Genomic DNA, 23,453 nt, shown 5'->3' with positions numbered 1-23,453 from the left:
CAGTGAGACAAGGTCCCTGTGCTTGCTCAGAGCCCACAGTTTTGGGGCTCCGAAGGCCACTCCCGGAACATTATGCAGCACTGCTCAGAAATGTGAACTTCAGAGGAGGGCTTTAGGAAACACACAGGAGCAGCAAGGTTGTAAGAAATAGGAGGTGGAAGCGCTCTATCTTTTGGAGATAAGAATGTTACTTTACCCAGCCAAGAGGGAGATTTCCAGACCTATGTAGTAACTTAGAATCTCTGGGCCTGGGATTCAGGGATTTGCATTTGTAAATTGCTACCAGTTGATTCTAACCACTGTCTGAGAGGCAGAAGTGTGGACATTCACAAGTATGGAGGTAAGAAACCAGGAGGCTGGACCCTGAATTCCTTTCATGACATTGATAATAATATTAGCAATAATAATGCCATTTCTTTGAGGCCTTCTCAGGGTCAGACATTGCATTAAGTGTTTCTCATATCTGATCACATAACTCTGTAAGGAGCATATGATTTTACTTTTTATAAAAGAAGAATTCTAAACTCAGAGAGGTAACTGGTCTAAAATCACAGAGACAGCATTGCAGAAGAGATTTTTAAACCCCGCCTGACTCTCCATGTTCTAACATCATGCCTGGCGTCCTACAATTCTATAGAGTCATTTAAGGTAATTTTTAGAATACAAAATAGACAAATCATTACTTTTTTTTCTTTTTTCATCTTCAAACAATAATCAAATGCTCAAATGAAGTCTTTATAGGTACATGGCCCTTATTAAGTTGCTCAGCTTTTCTTTTTTCTTATTTATAAAGTGGAAAAAAGAAAATAGTGTTTCTATTTATAAATCTGCTGTGAGGATTAAATGGGCTAATCCATGTAAAGCCCATAAAGAAGTACCTGGCATTTGGTAGGAGCATAATAGATGTAGCCTCTATTGCCATTAACATAATTACACTGTGCAACTCTTCCTAAAAGGTCCTAAGTAGTTTTTCCATGATCAACATTTCTAACTACCAACATTGATTTCAGGTTACCTCTTGGCCACTCTGAACTGACAAAGATGAAAAATGCAAAGCAGAGAGGCCTTGGTGTTCTGTCTCTACTCAAACAGGCAGGGCTGTATAGAAGTCTTTACCTTTTACTCTGAGTAGGGCAGGATGCCAGTGGGCTGAGCTGAAAAATGTTAGGCCACAATCCATGTGTTCAGAGGAAACTCTTAGCTGCTCAACATAGAACGGATCAAAGAAGGGCAAGGATCAAGACAGAAAGACAGATGTCTGTCTGGTGCAATGATACAAGGCAACTCAAGAAGGAAAGAAAGTTGTAATTTAAATAATATTGGGAAATTCATCAAATAAGCGAGTAATTCCAAAATGAGCACCTTTAGAGTATAGAACTGGTCCACAAGATCGTCTCCATTGCCGTACTACACCAAATGACAGCTTGGGAAATCTCATGGTTTTTCAATAGCGAAGTAGTTAAAATAGAATATCACTAGTTCCCATGATTATCATCCCACAACCTCCAACATGGTGTAGAGTGGATCATGTTGAGATGTTTCCACATTTTCCTACTGTACTATAGCATTTTACCTATTCTATCAGTGAAGTCTCATTGATGCCATCCTTCTGCTCATTTATTATCCCTATAATTGACAGTTCAGAATGATAAACAGAAGAGGAAACTGACAGGAACTATGTGGAGCTGTGGATGGTAATAAACATCCTGGCATTCTCACAGCTGTCAGCATCTCACTGCAGTCACTTTGGCCTCAGATAATTCATGTTTGGGGGGAACCACACATTGGAATTAAATTCTAAATTCTAGGCAGAATTTGTTATTCCTCACTTATCTTAGGAAACTGGACTACCAGGTATGGAGTCGCACCCCATAAGGACCCCTTTGAGTCCCCTCTTCTTTTCTGTTTAAATTCAGTCTCAATGGATAATAATGACATCAGAGAAATTCACCTGACTTTTAAACCCAGAAGCTGTAATGTCCAAAAAGACTAAAATTCACAGCCTCTATTTGTAAAATTGTTAATTCAAAAGTTATATTTACAGATAATTATTGAGACAGTGGGTGTGTAGTATTCTTTTCTATCTTCATTTGCTATTATACTTTCAATTTTATTCCTTACTTAAACCTTTTAGTGTTGGAGGTAAAACTTTGATAGAATGTTAAAAGATCACTCCCCTAATAAACAAAATTGGGAGCGATTAAAAATACTCACACCTGGGCTCAGTTAAAACGATTAAATCTGATTATCTGAGGCCCAGTCCTGGCCCTCTTTATTCCAGTGTGCAGTCAGGGCAGGGAACCACCCGTCAAGGCCTCAAGGCATCCAGTCAAAGAACAGCCAGGTGGTGGCTCAGCTGGTAATGCAAATTCAACTCAGACAAGAAATGAAAATTTATGGGGTGTTTCAAAGATAGTCTAGCTGTGGGAGACCCGAGGCAGTAACTTGGGCTAGGAGGGGTGAGGAAGGAGTGGTGAAGTAACGAGAAAACTTGTCCTCCTGCCAAGGTCACACTGTTATGCTCCAAAGAAGAGGCAAAACTGCATTTTACCCAGGAGCAAAAATAGGCTTCAAAAACAGATGGAATACTCTCAGATGAATCAAATGAGGTGCAGAAAAATGGTTTGGGAAGGCTGAGACCTCCCAGGCCAGAGAATTCCTGCAGGGCGATAGGCACTAATAGGTCCCTGAGCCTTTGGTTTGGAAGGCGATGCTATGACCACGGAGATAGCCTGAGAAGTCTGGCTCTCAGAAGCAGTGGAGGCGGGAGCCCGATGGGTGCCTCACAGGGACAGAGAGCATAGTGTTCTGTACCAGCTGTCATGGCAGGTGCCATCTGGGAAGGTTTCCTGGCTTCATGGCCTCTAATCCTGATTTCCTGGCCTTCCTAGTCACCTCAGTATCACTTAATAAACTGCTGTTACGCTAAACTAACTGGAGTAAATCATGTATTTATCATTAAGAATTTAATGATAAGCATTTGTTCTCATTTAATACCCATTCAACCCAAAGAGACAGCAGTTATTATTCTCATTCTTCATTTATTTATTTTTATTTTGAAGGTAGTAAAATACAACAGAACAAGACAGAACAAAGCCAATTGAGACAGTGTAGTGAAATTGGTACAGAACTTCACAGCAGGTTACCGAAATTATTCCCATTTAATAGGAAACAAATGGAAAATCAAAATAGTTCAGCTTTTCCAAAGCCAGACAGCCTGAGAGGGGCCAAAGTGAAGTAAAGCTCATCTGTGAATGGTCATGAAGCCCATGTCCTCTCCTCGGTTCGATCCCAGAAAAGTCCACATAAGCTGTGCACTCACGTTGGGCCCTTCTCTCTTCCTGGCTCAGCCAGGGAAAGGACCTGACCTCAAGGTTGCCTAATACTTTCCAACCATTGCCTTCATTTATTAAAGGTATTTGTGAGAATGTGAACTCTGTTTGGATGCTTCTATGTTGTTAGATTTCATAATTTCCTAGCAAAAAGTCTTCTGGGAAAAAAAAAAAAGAAAACTTCCTTCTTTCCGAGCTAAACTTACAGGAAAAAGGATTCTTTTTTTCCTCCACCCCAGTCATCTTGGGGTGGTCATATGTGTATGGGGGTAAGGAGGGAGGACACCGAGGTCACTGTTGGTCCCTCTGCTGCCAGCTGCCGCAGTGCCACACAACCTGACCTAGCAACAGTGTGTACAGAGCCAGCCGGAAGCATCCTAGCCAGAGCACCCTACTCAGTAACCAATTCTATTGCTCCTTGGAAAGTCCCCGAATCGAAAAGCTGTAAGGACTTTAGAAATCTTGTTTTGTACATGAGAAAATGAGCCTGGAAATGTTTCCTTGAGGTCACACAGTCAGTGGCTAGGCAGGGTTGTTGCTTTGGGCTAAACACAGCAGAAACTGCAGAAGCTCTTTATAATCAGAAAACAGCAGCAAGCTTAAGGGTCTGTTTTACAGTTTACCGGGGGAGACATGAGGTGCCCTGTGACCTGTGGAGCCCTGTAGGAACTCACTGGGGGTGGGGACCATGGAGGCTGGAGTGACAGAAAAGGCCCCGGGGAAGAAAAGGGCTGGACCACAGGACCACGGGAAAGGACAAAGCACTGGTCGTCAGCCCTACTGCTCAAAACCCCTGCATGCTGGTGACCCCCGCAAGTCCAAGGGGAGGCAGGCTTCAGGATGGGATGTGCAGTCCCTCTGGGTCATGCTCCCTTCAGCCTGGCTACGTGTTGTGTCCTCTTTATGCACCTGCCTCACCTCGCGCTGCTGCTGGGACCCCACAAACCCCTGCCTTCCGCGGTCCCTTGGGGCACAGGCGCTGCCCCTTGTCTCTCCACCTCTCTAACTGTGAGCATCTCAGGAACGCAGGGCAGGGACAGAAGACAGGGACCTAGTGTTGCAGGAGTACACCCTTGGGAAGATACTGCAGGGGGCGCCTCAAAAGCACAGCTGGCTGCTTGTGCCCTGGGCTCCCCCCACACACTTCGTGTGTGTGTGTGTGTGTGTGTGTGTGTGTGTGTGTGTGTGCATTCAGTTCTTCGGTTTATTTATTCTCAGTAGCCAGGATGTCAGGAGAACAGGCGCACAATATAAAACCCAGGAACAGGGAACAGGGTGGCCAAAAAAATAGAAACAAGACCAGCTACAACACGTAGTGAATATTCTAGAAAGCAGAAGCAGCATTTCTCTGGAGTTATTGCCCGGCTTCCTCAGCAAGGAAGAAGGGCTGGAAACTCCCCTACCTCCACTGCCTTTCCCAATTTGTATAAAAAACAAAATCGCAGTCAGTTATCCAAGTTTGGTTGGTTGAGCTTTCTGAAGTGCTTGCTGAAGGCCACAGGACCCTTCTGAGATTGGCCAAAAGCTTGTTTCTCTGGGTGGTCGTTCCTTCATTCAACAAATATGGACTGAGTGCCTCATATCTATGCACTAGGCGTTGGTCTAATAAGCATAACATCTTTTCCCTCATAAGAACTTAGTTCTCATGGAAGAAAGAGACAATAAAAAATAAGCATGAAAAATGAGTTGCAGGTTAGGAGGGTGAAAAATAGCAGAGCAAAACAAGGGAATCAGAGTGTAGGAGGTTCCTGTTTTGCACCTCAGAAGGATCCCCGTGACTCACCACGTAGGAATTAGGCACGGCCCGATTAACCGCAGCCCTTCTTTGTGTTCACAGATTTGGAAAGAGCTGGAGACCTTTGAAGAGGGTACTGTCTTTTACTGTTAGCCGAGGATGGGAGGTGGAGCATCAATTATTCATATTTTAATACAGCATTACATTGACTTCCTCTGCTTCCATTCCTAGCCAGTAGGGCTGAGGAGTGGTTGTGATTTTCAAACACAGTTAGGAAGAGGAGGTCAGAAGCACGAAGTGTTCTGTGTTTTGGGGTCTCATGGATAGTTCTTGAGAAAGCTAGTGGGAAATGGGTCTCTGACTTTTCTTCAGTGATTTCTTTCATTGCTGTGCAAGAAACAACATCTGGCACAGAGGTAACCCTCACTGAACCAAGGCAGGAGGCTGAGTGGGTGCAATCTGGAGAAGAGGTTCAAGGTCTTCTTGCCCAGGGCCCAAGAGTGAGGTGCTGAGGGGGCTGTAGGCGCTCATATTCTTCAGAGGTAGCGCACACAATGCACACTTTTTTTATTTTTTTGGTTATTGTTTACCGCTCTGTCTGTGAGACCTCTGTCCTCTTGGAGCTTATGTGATAGTTCTTACCCATGATGCTAACTGGGAAGACAGAGTCCGCATCGCTGTTTGGCATTGTCTCTATTGTTTGGCTTATCCCCTCTGCAGAGGTAGGGCAATGCTTTAGACACGTTCTTGGCTGCTTAGGCGGATATTTAAAAGCATGCCAAATATTTTAACAATGAGTTCAAAGCAAGAGATCACATTATTTTATTTCTCAGAACTAACAATTCTGTATTACAATTGGCTCGGTTCTTGAGGCATACTGGGTCATGAAAATAATTTTGGCCCTGGGCATTGCTTTTCACTGTTTGGCCTGTTTTCTTCCTTTGAAGTTGTCAAGGAACAAGGGTTGATTAGTGATTATTAAGTATTGGTGCTAAGCAAATTAGTGTTGTGCGTGTGTGGGGGGGTACATGCCAGAAGTATTAAAATTGCAACAGAAATAAAATTTGACTGCAGTTAAATGGTTGGAAGTTACTGAAGAGAATAACAAAAATGATTCTAAATGTTTTAGTTGTATGTATCCATCTAAATTACTAAATTATGTAGGTACATGAGTTTATATAAATGTGGGTTCACTTGCCTTTTTTTTTTCATAAAAGACAAGGACCTTTGCTTTGATGTTGCATCAGTTGATTGGAGCTTTGTGTTGTCTTTCTGGAATCAATCATCCATAGCATAGGACTCATTCAGCACCACTGTATACACAGGTATAGGAACAAACGAGTCTGATCTTCAGCAAGCTCACAGCTCACAGCTCCACTGGTGATGGAGAAGTAGACCGAGAGCAACCTCCTGGTGGAGAGATTTCTTCACAGCCGGAGCATCTGTGATAAGTTTTATAGAGGGGAAGATGGTGGAAGTGAATGTGGACAGTCACCTAAGTGGAGCCCAGGGGAGAGAGCTCCTACTGTTTATATACTCCAGCTGTCACTCTCCTAGCCCTCAAAAGTCTCACAACCTACTGAGAACGTGTCTTACAAGAATGCATCCCCACACACCTTACCTACAGTTCCCCACACACCTTACCTACAGTTCGCATGTCTTCTGCCTCAAGCCAAGTTAGATTACATTTCTCTAACAAGGAGTTTACACTTAGGGAACAGAGACACTCAACAGATTGGTGATGGCCACTTGAATAAGAAATCATGAAGTGAAGTTAAGCAGCAATTACAGGTCCACTGAGGTTTTGAGGGAATGCAAGCATACACAGGTCAAGAACAGTGGAAATGTAGATGAAGTATCTATGCAAACAAATAGAAGTCACAAGAGAAGGGACAACAGTAGTTGGTCCTCAAGTTTCCTGTGTGTTAATCAATTTTCCATTGCTGTGGCAAAATACCCAAAAAAGCAAACTTATAAGGAGGAAAAGTTTATTTTGGCTCATGACTTCAGAGCCACTCAGCTCATACCCCTTGGCCTACTTGCCTTGGATTTGTAGTAGGGTACAGGTTTAGTATTCATGGAGATGGGATTGTACAGCCGAGGAAGACCCTCTCATGGCAACTGGGGAGCAAAAGATAAGTAAGGAAGGGGCCAGAATGCTAACACCCCCGGCAAGCCCCGCTTGCCTAACTGCCTTCTGTTAGGACTTACCTACTTAGAAAAGATTCTCCTGCCTCCCAGGATTGTCATAGCCTGGCAGTCAAACCTTTAATACATGAGGCTTTAGGCATTGAAGATTCCAAACTATCACATTTTATCTTCCTGAGTTGTGTTTATTTGATATTTCCTGAGTTCCTCTGAGACCCCTGTCTGTCCTTGCTGTTGATATTCTTTCTAACTTGAGTTAGTTTGGATAGATTTATCGTCTTTACAATCAAAAAAGCTCCAACCAGATTAGGAGACAAGGTGAGAACAAGCAAGTGCTAAATTGTATGCTATGATGCATTAAGAACTGCCAAGAGTTCAGAGAAATGAGAGATAAGTTGAAATCTTGATTTTCTGCCTATTTTCCAAACATGAAAAATAGGTCCAAAAAGCTGGCCTGTTGGTTCCCCTGTGTCCCTTGTCTTCTCTCCTGGGGAGTCTGTTTCTTCCTGACTAATCCGCATTCCTAGGCTTTCCTCTGGCTTGTAGTTTCTGTGCTCCTCGCATCTCTTTTTCATCACGTTGCCATTGCTTCTGTCTCCCCATCCCCTGTGCTTCTCCCAGGCTCCTCGGGTTTGGTGTTCTTGCTGGTGGCTTTCGTGGCCTTTGGAGGCCCTGTTTCGGCAGGGTGTGCTGATGTCTACAGGGAAAGCTGGTAGCCTCTTCTTATCTTCTGTGACCTTGGCATTTGGTCTTCCTCGGTGAATGGCAGCTCACTCCCTGAGGCCTTTGAGAAGGGGTATTTTCAGGTTTGCAGCTGCTCAGGTACCAGATGTCAGTACCAGTTGGCTCTTCATGAAGTGTGTCCTTTCTTTTCTTTTTTTCTTCTTCTTCCTTTATTTTAAAACTTGGCAGCAAACCTTGCCTTTCAAGTCTCTTGCTTATTTTAAAATTAGTTTGCATTCCATTAGTTCAAACCAGTGAAGCGGTGGGGGGCAAATGAGCCAAGATGTTTGTTGTGCTGAATTTCAGGGAAAAGTCAACTCAAATTAAAAACTGACCTCAAGTAATGAACAAAATAAATACTGTTAGATAATTAAGAATAGATAATAGTGCTGATTCTTACAGTGTCCAGAAAATACCTGAGCACAGTGTTAACAAACAAAATAGAATAACAATTCAGAGCGATAATTTTAAACTTTCCAGACACCAGGCAAGCAAACACACTGCTAGGAAATCTCTTACTGTCCCTTTTCTTGAGGCCGTGGAGACTTGTGTCCAGTTTTTGAGTGGCTATGGGATTTTTATATCTGACACAGAGTTTGGAATTAAGAATCACAGCATGGGCCAAAACCATGAGAAAATAAAGTGTCCCAATATGTTCAAAACCAGTCACTTTATTTTCTACATGGTTTTGGAAAAAAATGAAAACAAAAGTCTAGAACAAATTGGTTGAGAGCACAGCTTCCCACCTTCCTCTCTCTGCCTCTATCTTAAAATGGGGGGGGGGGGACCCTTAACCCATGCTGAATCTTGTCTTGGAATTTCCTTGCCTGGAATGTAAAAGACTTCTGGCTACCAAATAACCACAAGATCTAAAAGTCATTCCTTCCAGAGCTAGTCCTGAGAAAGCATACAAAGAAAGGTTCCAGGGGGGCTATTAAAGGTGTGGCTCAGCTTCATTCAGGTAAAAGTATCTCGATGGGTATCTGTGTTTCCATCTATCCTTCCTTCCCTTTATCCATCCTTCCATCTACCCGTCCAACCACATGGGCTTAGAATTCAGTTTTAGATGTAATGTTTGCCAAGGGATGTATATCAACATGTTTATTTCAAATGATTTTGAAAACATAACAAAAGGAAATGTCTGAATGAAAGTAAGTCTAATTTTGCTAATTAATTTGATAATGATCTGTCTGATTGTCCAAAAGTAAATTCTTACAAAATGTGCAACCCAAATTCAGTTCCAAAGTTTTTTTTTGTTTTTTTTTGTTTTTTTTTTTTTTTTTTTGCCTTTTTCCTTTTAATCGGTACCGGGGATCGAACTCACGACTGCCTGCTTGCAAAGCAGGTGCTTATGCCGCTGAGCTAAATCCCCAGCCCCCAGTTCCAAAGTTTAAAAAAAAATATTAAATGATTTACACCATGGAAGAAATGTCACTGTTTGTATTCACTTAAACAATGAAAAATAGGGCAATTTAAAGTGTGTGAAGGGGTATAAAATTTTCCAAAATTATTTACTCTGGAGATATCAGAACAAAAGAGTTGGTTAAGAGCAAGACAGCATTTTCCTTGGAGAAGACAAAGAGAGGTGGAAATTGTGGAGCTGGTGGGAGGCATGGTGCTTGCTCTCAAACTGCCCTCAGCTGAGCAGCTGTTTTAAACACTTGCTCTGTGCACGCAGTGCACCAGTCAGCGTGCTGTGGGCACTCTGGGATTTGTTAACGGCGAGGAGCTTATCGTGTCCTCCAATCAGCTCACTGTGGGTTTTTTTGAAAAATGCATGGTATACACCATTTTGGAAAAAGTAGGTGCCCTAATAAAGTAACAGTAGGGAATCATAACTCCATCACTGTGAGTCTTGGTCACATACTGTCTTCCTTGTAAAGAGGGCCAGAGAAGAATGGGCAGTCCTGCAGCAAAGTTGGAAAATAGGACCTCGCATGTACTGGAAAGTTCACTGCCATGCGGTGCATGGGGTCACACCTAGACCAAACCAAAGGTCCTCCTCAGAAGTGTGGACCAGTGGGTCAGGTATATTCAAGCAGGAGGAGTCCTTGATAACAAGGAGGGTCAACAAACTAACCTACACCCGCTATTGCTGAATTTCACAAGTGATGTTAAATGACAAAAACAAAATAAAAGATTATATACTGTGTGAGGCCATTTTTAAGACAAGGTCAGAACCAGATAAAGTGGGTCCACATGGTTGCAAGCTAGTCAGGGTCATTCTTCTGTCTGAAGAGGGAGTAGCCCAAAGGGGAATCCTGGGGGCTTCTGGGAGCTGATGTGCTTTGTCTCTGAGTTTAGAAGCAGTTTACAGTGATGTGTTCACTTTGTGAAAATTAGTAATGCTTTGATTTGTGTGTTTTTGTGTATATATGTAGACTCCAATGACACTTTAGAATGCAAAACAGCAGTGGTCAGGTGTTAAGCTAGTTCTGCATTGAATGGGCCACCCAGCTGGTCTCCATAAGTGGATGAGAGGTGGCAAGACAGATGCCATGCAGAGGGAAAGCTATTTTGAATAAAGGGCAAGAGCTTTTGGTTTCCAGTTCTGCTAATCACTCCCTCTACTTGATCAGTCCGATCCATGGCCTTCCCCTCCTTCCTATGCTACCACTGGGGCTTTCAGACCTCTGGCTCTTATTCGTGCTATGAAATGGCACGTGATTTACAACTTACCTAGGGGCTCAGGGGCAAGATCATATCCACCCAAATGTCTGCTCCCTTCAGGCTCAGTAGGATCCCGAGCAGGAGATCAAATGGCCGATTGGAAATCTTTCTCCTGCAGCCTAATGTCTGAGGCATTTCAGCTGCTGTCACCGAGGGAGTTGTGTGACAGGTATCGAAGAGTGACTTTTCATATGATTGGCGGTGCAGGCTTTTCCTGTGGCTCTAGCCGACTGGATTTCATAAGGAATCTGGAGGGGGAAGCCAGAAGGGGCAGGCCTGGAGGCCCCGCAGGTCCTGAATAACTTTGATGGTGTCCTGAAGCTGCTGTCTTCTTAAAAGAACAATTTTTGAGTTCTGATTTCCCTTGTCTCCTCTGTTCCTATCTTTGTTTCTTCTCTCTTACTCTTACCCCGCCCCACCCCAGAATTTGATCCCTTATTCTTAAAGGGGTGCAGAGGGGCACAGGTCTGTCTTCTTATCGCTGCTTCAGGCTGAGTGGGATATTGATCCAGCCTAGCCAGGGGTTAAAAATCTCATCCTGACTGATAAAAAGGAGACATAGAAATATTGGATCCTGCTGTTTGAGGAATCATCATTTTTTGAAAAATCTGAGAGAGCAAGGACGTATAGGATATTAGCCTACAGCAACAGCAGATCAGACACTATCAAATATTTTTCTCTCCATATAATCATAGTTAAATAAACAATACTTTTTTTTTGCAGGTTGTTCCAGAGACCCAGGTCATCAGCAAGTCGCTGGAGCTTATGGCAGAGTCTGACTGTGCACTAACTGGTGTATGTGGGTCTTGTCATGCAGATGACACCTCTGCAGAGTCATCAGGAATATGTATTTTTGTTTGGATAATAACACAGGTTCCACCCTGTGCTACAGTTCAGATGTCTAGGGCCATTCAGGTTTGTAAAATGGCTTCTCCCATCATTTTTATTTCAGAACTGGGTATGAAATCTGCTCTTCCATGTGATTTAGTCTTTTGGGTACATGCACACTTCCTTGGGTGTTTGCCCCGATCCCGCTCCCCTTTGGAAGCCACAGCTCCTACTCTTGTCCACCTCCTTCTCCCCTGCCCTTCTTGTGCTTTCTTAGATTTTCATTTTATTTCCCTTTCAACCCCTACGAAGGCAGGCTGCTGAGGAGGCCCGCAGAAGGCCAGTGCGCTCGGATCAGACTCAGGGTTTAGAGGAGCATTTTGGTTTTGTTCACTGCTCACTCTTGGCCACGTGCAGCAACTCTTGCTGGCCACTGGTGTTCTCATCTGTTCGGGAGGTGGCTCACGCAAGGCAGGATGGCGTGAGTTGTGACAGCAATGGTGGGACTAGAATGAAATACCTGAGATATTATTTTATAAAGAGAAAAGTGATCTTCCGGCCCACAGCTTCGAAGCTTCTGTCTATGACTGGTTGACCTCATTATTCTGGACCTGTGGTGAGGCAGGGGCAGGCAGCTGAGAAAACCTGCTTACCCCACCAGTGGGAAGCAGACAGAGGGAGGATTGGCCAGGACCCCCTCATCCCCAGGCAGCAAGCCCTCCACCATGCCTCCCACCTTCCAGGAATGCCACTGTGGGAACTGAGTGTTTCCCATGTGGGCGGTTGGTGAGACATTTACCCAGACCACAGCGCTGTGCCATGGTGAAGGCAGAGAATAAGACCACACGGTTCTTAAAGCTACCGGATAACTATCTGTATGTTCTCTTTATCTCTCTGTGTCTCAGTCTCTGTATCTCTGTGTCTGTCTCCTCTGTATCTCCCCACCTCTCTTACACACACACACTCCTTGATGGTGGGGTCAGAGTGCGTATTGGCCTTGAGTCCTCCTAGTAGCTCCTTGCTGCCCGTTACAACCCCACGTTGCATTTGATTGTTCCAAGCATGATGAAGTAAAGATAGTAACTCAGGGTTGGCTTTCTTTTGCTGTCCCAGAGAACCTCATAATTATTGGATCTTCATAGTGGTGAAAATGACCTATTGTCCTTTGGTCTGTTGCAAGGCAGATCAAAGACCTGGCAGTCTGACACAGAGAGTGACAATAAACAAGGCAAATTCTAGGCTTCTAAGGCTGAGTCTGGTGACTGGAATTAAAAGAGTATGGGGTGAAATTTGAATTTTTGCAGAATCCACTTGACCCCTTGCCTAAAACATATGTCTGTTATAGTTCTTTATGTCATTCTGGTTTTAGAGAAATTGTTAAGAATTTTTATCTAATCTTTTTCCTCCTGGGTGCTTGGCTAGATGGGAAAAAGATGTAAGCAGGAATACAAACTGAATAATTTTCAAAACTACTTGCATAATTACAATTATTTGCCTATAGAACTTAAGACTTGCTGCAAATATTGAAGCCTATGTTCTTGAAAAGAGGATACATTTCTGTCTGCTAGGGTCATGACCATTGTCATGTGATGCCTACATATGGTGAAGTCAGGAAGGCTGGGACAGAGACTGGGAGACTGGGCAGGCAGTGGTCCCAGAGCACATCTCTTGTTCTCACAGACAGGTGACATTCTCCTATGCACAAATTGCTTCTGCAGGTATACAGCTGGTGCTCTGTCCCCACAGGTTCCACATCTGAGACTTTAACCAATTGCAAGTCCAGACTTGCCACAACTCCCTGTGGCTCTTGAAGTTCCTGGGGTGAAGGATCCCAAGAGGATAAGAAAGTAAAGAAGGGACAAATACTGGGGTTAGGTAGAGTCCTTACTCTCCAGATGGGAGGAAAGGAATTGCCCCCTCACAATAGGGACATTATTTATACATTTAGCAACACAATGACATGTGGTACCCCTTTGCCTAGCATCCATCACTTGGATTGTCTAGGGTCTTGGTGTTTTTTTGGACCAAAGCAGCTTCTTCACATGGCAGTTCTTACCCCTGGCACTCTTTGTTCTTGGGATGGCCATGCCCTGGCCCTGCATATGTGATCAGTCTCCAGCTTCACTGGCTCACCACACAAACTGTTAAGAAAAACTTAGCATCTGTAAAATACAGGTATTTTGGGGTCATTTCCTCCTAAACAATAAAGTATGACAGCTATTTACATTGTATTAGAGGTTATAAATAGTTTAGAGAGGATATAAAGTGTACAAGAAGACTTGTAGAGGTTACAAATAAACACGAAATTATTTTGTGCAAGAGACTTGAGCGTCATTGGACTTGGGTATCTCTGGGTAGGAGTCCTGGAGTCAGTGTTGCACAGATACTGAAGGATGAATGAAATTGGATTTTCTTGTAAGCCATGTCAAAGGCTTATTCCCTTTACATTGATTTTACCTGTTTGTCTCTAGTTTCTGACACTTCATCAAGATTTTTTTTCTCTTTGGTGTTTTCTTAAGGCTTTTCTAAAAGCAGTTTACATCCCAGAGGATTCCATTCCTCCCAGGATCTCCTTCCCAATGGATCTTTCTAGTCTCTGTTCAGTCTCTGTTCAGAGAGATTTCAGTTTCATCATCAATAAGCTAGATGCTTTTCTCCTTTGGTGGGGCCATAAGCCCCGAAGGTAAAAACAGCAACATCTTCTTGTAATTACCATAATTTGGCCTTCAACGCATAGCAAGAATCAATGAATACTGTCAAGCTGGTCCACTCATGCAATCAATGACAGTGGATTTACTCACAGATCCTTTAAACTTAATTGAGAATCTGAACAATGAAAGCATATAGAGTGGCAACTCTACCAAGGCTTTCTTGCTTATTCAAATGATTTCCCAACTGTTAAGGATGTACAGTTTATGTGGAGCACTTAAAATGCTATGTTTATTTTATCCCCACACTAGGTTTTGAGGTGGAGAAGGCAGGGATTAGATCTGCATTTCACACTTGAGGGAAAGGAGGGAGGGGATTTGCACACAGTGTGAAGCTGATGTGCTGTGGAGCCAGAACCCAAGCCTCTTCAAAGTGACTTAACTCCATGAAGCTCTCCCTGCGGACAGGGGTGTGTATGAGTGTGGAGCTGGGCTTGCCATTGGGCAGGGTCCAAGGAGGTGCCCCCAGTGGGAAGATGGAAACTTCAGTTCACCTCATGGAGTGGGTTTGTTCACTCTCGTCACAGAAAAGGACACAGCCACGTGAGGCACAGGCAGAGTAAGAAATGAGGGAAAACGGAGAGGACTCCAGCTCGAGCAGCTGGGGGCTCATTCTGATGAAAAGCTGTGGCCTGGCCTGCTCACCAAAGAACGGGGTCCGGTCTGCCTTGATGGATTTGCTGAGAATGGCTGGGGTCCAGTCAAGCACTATCTCTGCTCTGGCTTTGTGGCTCTGGAGGAATCCTTAGCTGAGGGGAGGTTTGGCTTCCATGAGATGACGGCAGACAGCCTTGCTTGCTGACAGGGGTAACTGCTCCCACTTGGGGAAGTGACCTTATCATCAGATGGTTTGTGAGGTTCCGCTTCTCCTGGCACCTGAGCTGACTGTCCGTTTGGCACAAGTGGACATTTTAAAAGCTGGTATTTGGATGTCCCTGAAGATCCTGAAAATTACTTTAGTTGCTCTTATTTGGTGTCCTCAATCTTGAAGGAAATAAGACAGGTTGTGTAAACTTAGGGCTAGTAAACCTTACGATGCATGTTCCCTGAGCAGGTATCTGACCCAAAGCTTTAAGGTAAAAAAAAAAAAAAAAAAAAAAAAAAAAAAAAAAAAAAGACAAAATTGAAGGCAGAGGCCAAGCTTTTTCCTGCTTTTAGTTACTGTTGAGCATTTGCAGCTTCAGTATTTAGTCCCTGTTACATTTATGTTTCAATTTGTGTTTCTCTTGACCAATAACGCTGAGCATTTTTTCATGTGGTAATTGGTCATCGGAATGGCTTCTTTTTTGAATTGATAACTTAAATCTGCCTGTTTTTAACGAAATAGTTTTGTCTTGTTACTGTATTGTAAAAGGTCTTTAAATACTTGGATCCTTCATCAAATATATGTCAAGAATATTTTCTCTCAGTCTGTGATGTGTCTTTTCATTCTCTTAATGGTATTTCTAAAGAACAAAAAGATCGAATTGTGATGAAATCCAACTTATCAAATCACTTATGGTTTGTGTTTTTTGTTCCCTCAAAAATCTTTGCTAAATGGATACACCTTGAAACCATAGTGTTAAGTGAAGCAAATCAGATATACAAGGTTATCACATAGTTTCTGCCACGACCCATGTGGCTTCTGAGGTTCTTGGAGTGAAGGACCGGTGAGAGGACGAGGAAATAAAGAGACAAAGCTGGGGTCAGGTGGAGCCCTGACCTTCCCGATGGGAGGAAAGGAACTGCTCAGCCGCGATAGCACCTTTATTTATACCCTCCAAAGAAGAGTGTCAGTTTCAACCCCATTTCCTAGCAGCTGGTTTGCCTGGCTGGCCTGGGCCCTTGCCCTCTTGGTGCTGGAGCAGCTATGTTTTGGGCTTTGTGTTTTCTGGGCTGGCCTTGCTTTGGCGGCACACATGTGATCAATCTCCACCTTCCACGGCTCCCTACAAGTTTCTTTATATGAAAAATTATATAAATAAATAGCATCTAGTAGGAAAAAAAGAGAATGAGAAAAAAGCTTTTATAATCCAGCATGGACAGTATATCTAAAACTGTAAGTTGATTTATCATAACTGTCTTATGTATTTTATATGATTTTTGCCTATTATTCTATTTTTAAACCTGTATACATGCTAAGTAACTCGTTAAGGATTTATATAAGTGAATCTGATATTGGTAAAATAAAAGGAGGGTAGAGAGAAGGGGAAAATAGAATTGAGATGTGCTATGTATGTGTACTAATTCCCAACAATGACTGTAAGCATTTGTACTGCAAACATGTGCTAATAAAAACTTTAAAAAGTCTTTGCTTACTCCAAGCTTACTATACTATAACACGTTATAGTAGTCACTTTTTCTGTCACCACAACAGCATTCATTAGGTCACTAGTTTAATAAAGGAAAGAGGCCTTTGGAGTTTGAAATTTTGAACAATATGTCACAGGCTCTGGCAAGGTCCCTCGAAGATGGTACAGAGTAACAGTGAAAGCACATGTAAGAGAGAGAGTCATGTCATCAGACAGGAAGCAACAGAGACTGGGGTCCCCTAGTCCTTTCTAAGAGGATACCTGCAACTGACTGAAGGACCTTCCACTGGGTCCCATAATACCTCCGCACTGCACACAAGAGTCCGACCTTCCAATCACAGGAGGGCGAGCCACATTCGAACCATAGCATAAGTGTAGCTTTGCATGTACGCCTATGACCCATTTTGAGTTAATTTTTGTGTACTATGTAAGATAAAGGCCAAAATTTCTTTTTTTCCCAGTGATATCCAATTGTTTCAACATCATTTGTTAAATAGATTACCTTTTTCCCATTGAACTGCCATGACACACACACACACACAAAAACAAATCTATTTACCATTCATGTGCCGTTCCATTTCTGGACTTTCCATTTATTTACATATCTATTGTTTCTCTGCACATTGTCTTGATTTTCTTAGCTACAACATGTGTTATAGTAAAGCAGTAAAAATCCTTCTGTGTTCTTTTTCAAAATTGTTTATTAATTTGTACTACATACACCAACACCTACTGTGAGTTGGACTGAATTGCATTGAATCTATATATCAGCTTGAGGAACTGGGGAGAAATTTCATTTTCACAGTACTAATTCTTCCAATTTGGGGTATGCATATCACTAGACTTGTTTAAGTAGTCTTTACTTTTTCTCTGCAGTATGTTCTAGATTTCAATGTATAGGTATTACATTTTTAATTAAATTTATCCTACAGTATTGAATGTTTTAAAAGTCAGATTGTAAATTGAATAATTATTTTTATATTAAATAATAACACTTGAGTCTTTAAAAATTATTACTCAATTGTCATTGTAATACATGTAATTCCAAATGATTTTTTGTCTTTGTACCATGTTGAACTTACTAAATTCACTTATTGATTTGTGGATTTTCTGAGGATTCTGTATGGATACAACTATGATTTCAGTCACTGGCTTTCATTTTGTGTGCATCTACTAGTTTTTTTCCTTTTATTATTGGGTATTATCCCATTTTAAGCAGTCTTCAGTCTTTTGTTTATTTGTTGTTCATTAACTTGTTGATGGACATTTGGGTTATTTTCAGTTTTGAAATATTACAAATAAAGTTACTATGAAATTTGCTCAAATCCTTTATAGAGACCTGTGTTTTCACTTCTCTTTCACGAATACCAAGGAGTAGATGGGCTGGCCGCATGGCACCTATAAATCTCCCCTTGTAAGAAAACACCAAAATATTTCCTCAGTGGTTGTGCTAGTGCACACTGCCATTAGCACAGCAGGAAACTCAGCGCCTTTCTTCCCTGGCCCGCATCTCCCGGCTGGGCAGGTCAGCAGATTCAGCCTCATCGGCTGGCCGCTTGCTGTGTCACGCCTTCTGTCTCCTCGTCGACCTCTGTCCTCCACCACCTGGTCCCCTTTCAGGGCCTGAAATGCAGGCTGAGTCCCGCAGCACAGGAACCCCACACAGATTGCTTCCTGTCCCAGAACCATTTCCTGGGGCTCTTCACACGCTATCACCATTCTGTCGCTCAGGTGTCAGGCTGTCCGCCTTGCTCTGAGGCCCATCCAAATCACACCACTAGGTATCTCCATGGTTCCCTATTATTTCTTTTCTTTGTAGCACTTATTACCTCCTATAATTACTGTTTATTTTATTGGTGTTGTCTGTTTCCCTAACTGAAATGTAAGTTCAGTGAAAGCATTCTTACCTATTGTGCATTTAAAAGTGCCTAGAATCGAAGGCAGAAGACACACAATTAATGTTTATTGGATGAATGCATGGGCTTTTCCCTCTTCGGAAAGCTCAGGTTCTTCTTCCAAATCCTCTACTCTACATGTAATTTCCGGGCTTCGTGCCACTTGGCTCTGCCACACTTAGGGACCCATGATACTCTTAGAGTCCGTGTAGGAAAAAAAAATTGTCTTAACTCAATATCTTTCAAAAGCATTTGACCATCAAAACTTTTGTTTGTGACTTATTTACTTATTAATAATGTTCTTTAGAAACCTTATTTGGAAAGTATCAGGCAATTTCACAGCTAGATCCCAATTCAGTTAATAGACTGAGCTGAATGCATTACAATTGACTTAAAAAGATGCCTTCAGAAACTAGTGCAAGAAAATGCCATCGACCCTTTCATCTGGGAGACCCATCAGAGGTGGAGCTCTTGCTGCCTCCAGGCCAGCCCCACCCTGCTCCTTCTGTTAGTGGCTCACAGTTTCTCCTGGACCTGAGTCGCACATGTCAGGAAGGGTGAGTGCTGGGATCACACGTGATGCTGCGAGGTGATCACAAGAAAATGACTATGTGCCAGTTAAAAAGTTCAGGTGTGTGCAGTAGACTTCATCATCCGTTCTTGCCCTAGTTCCACCCCTGAATTCATGGCTAAGCTTTATAATCTTTTACTGTCAGCAGTTATAGTGACAAGGGGAAGGGAGTTTTTTAACAATGTCCCTGTTGTCACTACTGCCTTTCTTCTTCTAGTATCCATTTCTTTCCTCCTCTTCCTTTATTTCCCCTCCTGATCTGTTTTATATTTTTTGCCTTTCAGTGGACTCATCAACTGACTAAAATATCCTGGCTTGATTTGAACAAGGTTTTTCATACAAATAAGAAGTTGGTAAACAAATGCTCAACAGTGCTATAAAATATAAAGCTTCTTGTAACTCTTGTACACTTAGAAAATCTTCAAAAATTTTCTAACCTATATATGTTTGGTACATATAAAACAACTAGAGCCAGGGTGGGTGGTGCATACTTGTAATGCCAGCACTTAGAAGGCTGAGGCAGGAAGATCTCCTTAAATACAAGCCCAGCTGAACTACACCGAGACTCTGTCTCAAAGAAAAAAAAAAAAAGCAAAATTAAATTACTTCTCCTTAAGACATGAAACACAGTTTAGTGACTGCTTTAAAGCCCTTGTCTGCCAGGTTTATCTAAGCAGTCTCAGGATTGGTTTCTTTTGATTGCCTTTCCTCCTATGAGTTATGTTGTCTTTTTTAAATGCCTAATAATTTTTTACTGTATCCTTGACATTGTGAGAAACATTACAGAATTACTTGATTCTGTTATGCTCCTCCAAAGAATACTGATCATTTTTTAAGCAGGCAGAAGCAGACTTACACATCAGTTCAGTGCTGCAGACCTAATTAGATTGCTTGGTGCCTGCTCTTAAATGGGTGATTCCGAGGCCCCTTAAACTACGAGAGAGCTCGTAAACAGATCTGGGGACTTGTCCTCTCGGACTCTTTCTTTTAGAATTTCTTGCCTCATTTTCTAGCCACTCGGGTTGTTCTGATCCTCGCTTGTGGCTCTTCAGGGAATAAGATTACGAGTTCCTAAGGAGTGGGGACCAGGTCTGCCCCCAGACTACAAGCCGTAAAACAAAACAAAGGACAGGACACTCATCCAGGCTATTCCTTTCTTCTTAGATCTCAAATTCTTCAGTGTCTTCCTTCTCTTACTTGCTCTCCAGTCTTCCAAATAGTGAGGTTTTAAAATGTTCTGTCTAGAGTTTCTAGCTGTTATCGGTAGTGAGTACTCCTCAGCTGTTACTGCAGGTGGAATTGCCCTCTTGGGATGTGGCCAACTTCCACGAGAATTCAAAGGAGACCTGAGGGGATGCATAATTTTAGGTCCATGACAACTCGTGAAAACTCATGTATAAGGGCACCTCTGGAATCACTGTCCTTATTAGATTTTTAAAGGTTGTGTTACATTCAAACAAGGTAATCTCCCCTCAGAGGCCACTTGGCAAAGATTCCATGCCTGCTTGCAGAAAAATGTGACAGAATCTTCCTACAGGTGGCCAGAGTGGTGTCCACAGCAGTAATCCTTTGGAACACGGCCTGGAGGCAAAAGCAGAGCTAGAAGCAGCCTATTTTTGGCACTGGCTGGACTTGCGGGGATACCCAACTCCTCAGGAAGCTCTGTCACCGGGCAGGGATTGGTCACCTTCGTGGCAGGGGATTCCAAACCTACTGCAAGTGACCGGAATGCAGAACAGTTCTCCTGCCCAGGAAATGCTAACAGCCACCTTGGACATCAGGGAAGAAAAGAAAGACGCTCTCTGGAAGGCCTTCTCCTTTTATTTTCAGAGGTCTGCATGCAGCTTTGCAGTTGGTTTTTATGTCACTACCAGTAGATTGGCAAGAAGCCTCCTGGTGTGCCCCTTTGGCACTTTCTACCACATCCAGTCATGTACCACTTCCTTTCCCTGTCTTTTCCATCTGCTACTGCACATGGCATCAGTTTATTTTCTCTTATGTGACAAAATATATGAGGGTATTTTATTTTTTTAAAAAAGAGTTTTATTTAGCTCACAGTTGTGGAAGCTGAAAGTCTAAGACCAGGCAGTCCCGATGCTCTGGCCTCTGGTAAGGGCCTCACGATGGATGGCAGCACTATGTGGGAGACAGTAAGCCAGAGGGGTTAAGAAGCCCTTGTTGCATCGCTACTCAGCAGCACTGGCCTAGGAGTTCTATTGTCACTTCTGGAACCATTTGGAAGCAGGGAGCACAGGAGGCGTCTGTTCAAGGAACAAAACTTCCACTCAGAGTGGTGCAAGTTAGAGTGAAAACATTTTTCCCCCAGAGCAGCAGTTTGAGGCCAGAAGGAGCCAGGTTGCTAACAGCATTTTGATGGAGCTCTTACACGAGGTGTTTTTCGTGTCCCCATCCTGCTTTCATCTGGCTCAGTTCCAGGTCAATAGATACATGCAAAGTTCCAAGGGTCACAGCCGACATTCTCTACGTCCCTCGAAAACAAGCGCCTTTTCTTCTCACTATTATCAGGAGTGAAGACGCCTTTCCAGGAGTTTCTCCCTATCACCTGCCATGCATTCCATGTCCATCGCCTCCTCGGACCCCCTGCCCTGTAATGTATCCGAAGTTAAAGTAATTCCATTTTATCTCAGCAGAGGGCGATCCATCCTGCTAGAATGTGACAAAGTAGAGGCAACGGATTATCTGGGACTTGTGGGAAGAGGTCTTCTGAGAGTAGTCTCCAATAAAGGACTGGATGAAGTTCTCTCATTGCCCAATGACTGCCCCCATTTTCTGTATGAACTCAAGCCCAGGAGACTGCTCAGAATTCCGTAGTTAACGATGACTGAGCCAGACTGGAATTCACATCTCCTACCCTAAACTTACGATTTTTTCTAATATTTTCCCAGGGCCCTCTAAAGTGCATTTCTTAAGCAATTATAGGGTTAGTCCATTTACATTTAATGTAATTGCTGATATATGTGGATTTTAGTCTATCATATGTATGTGTGCATGTGTGTAGGGTACTGGAAGTAAATTGATGGGATCATTTATGCATGACAAGCATTCTGTCAATGTCCCACAACCCCTTCCCGGGGGACTGTGACTTTATTTGATAATTCTGATATGTCCTATCTCTTCTGTGATTCTTTTCTCTTGTTTCCTAAATTCTTCTGGGTTAGATAAAATTTTTTCTCATTTTACTTTTGCCCTTTATAATTTTGGAAGAATTACGGATTCTGTTTTGGAAAATTAACTGTTCTTCTAGGGGCTGGCCCAAAAAATGTTATTATTGCTTGCTATATATTATTTTATTTTTAACCTTCCATTAACTTATCAAAAATAATATAATATTGATCTCATCTTTTTGAGACAGGACCTTATTATTCAGTTCAAGCTGGCCTTGAGCTCACTTTGTGGCCCAGGCTGGTCTGGAACTCTCAATGATCCTCCTGCTCCAGCCTCCCAACTGCTGGGATTACAGGCATGTGCCACCATGCCTGGCTTATAGTTTAGGAACATTAAAATATTTTAACTTCACTTGCCCACATCTCAACTAATTTGCTATTATAACAATTTAAAATGCTGTTCAGTTTTTCAGCTTCATAAAATACTTTTGTTTATTTGTTGGTCTTTATTTCCTCTCGTGTCTCTGACTTTCCATATAGATCATTTTTACTTCTCATTTAAATTTTGGTTTTAGAATTTCCCAAAAACCATTTTTAAAATGCTCACTTGTGCACATTGTGTGCATATGTGGGTGTTTGTGTATGTATGTTGGAAATAGAATTTTAAATGTGTAACTGTTTTCTTTTCTTATATTGACAATATCATTTTACTGTCTCTGACTTCTGCTATTGATTTTTAAGTTCAGATGTCAATCTAATTTCACTTCTTTGAAGGTAATATGTTCTTTCTCTATAGCTTCTTTTAATATATGGTGCTACACTTCCGTTTCTTTGGTTTCTTATGGTTTCAGTATTATGTGTCTGAAAGTGTTACTTTTAACCACATATAAATCTAATTATTTAAATACAGGATGACCAAAATTTGGGCATTTAAAAAACTTTATAAGATAATGTAACAGGAAATTTAAAAACTACAGTTTTATCAAATGTATTCAGTATAAGAATTGACTGGTTGAAATGACACTTTAGGGTAATTGGAGTATAAACAAATGTGACATGAAATAAACTCCTAAGTGATAAACTCATACAGTGTTGGAAGTATTAAGGTTCTTGAATCTAAAGATTGATATGTTTCATTAATTTTGAATATTTTCAGCTGTTACATCTTAAAGTATTATTTTGTAATTTACGACTAGTAATTTCTGCAGACACGGCCGCGAATATCGATGGGTCTATTTGTGCTGTCTGTTGTTCCCCCTGGCTGTTGCTCAACATGTTTGCTTTCATGCATGACAGGTTCTTTAGACAGCGGATTGGACACTGTGCTTTAAAAATTATTTCTAAGAATAATTTGAGGGCTAGCATGACATTTTATTTCAAAGGGGATTTTAATATGTCTATGCCAGCCAGACAGCTGAGGCATATGA

Source organism: Cavia porcellus, unplaced genomic scaffold, assembly GCF_034190915.1.
Source record: "Cavia porcellus strain 051 isolate PalLab524CR breed Dunkin Hartley unplaced genomic scaffold, mCavPor4.1 scaffold_11, whole genome shotgun sequence".
Lineage (NCBI taxonomy): Eukaryota > Metazoa > Chordata > Mammalia > Rodentia > Caviidae > Cavia > Cavia porcellus.
This window is presented reverse-complemented; position numbering follows the sequence as displayed.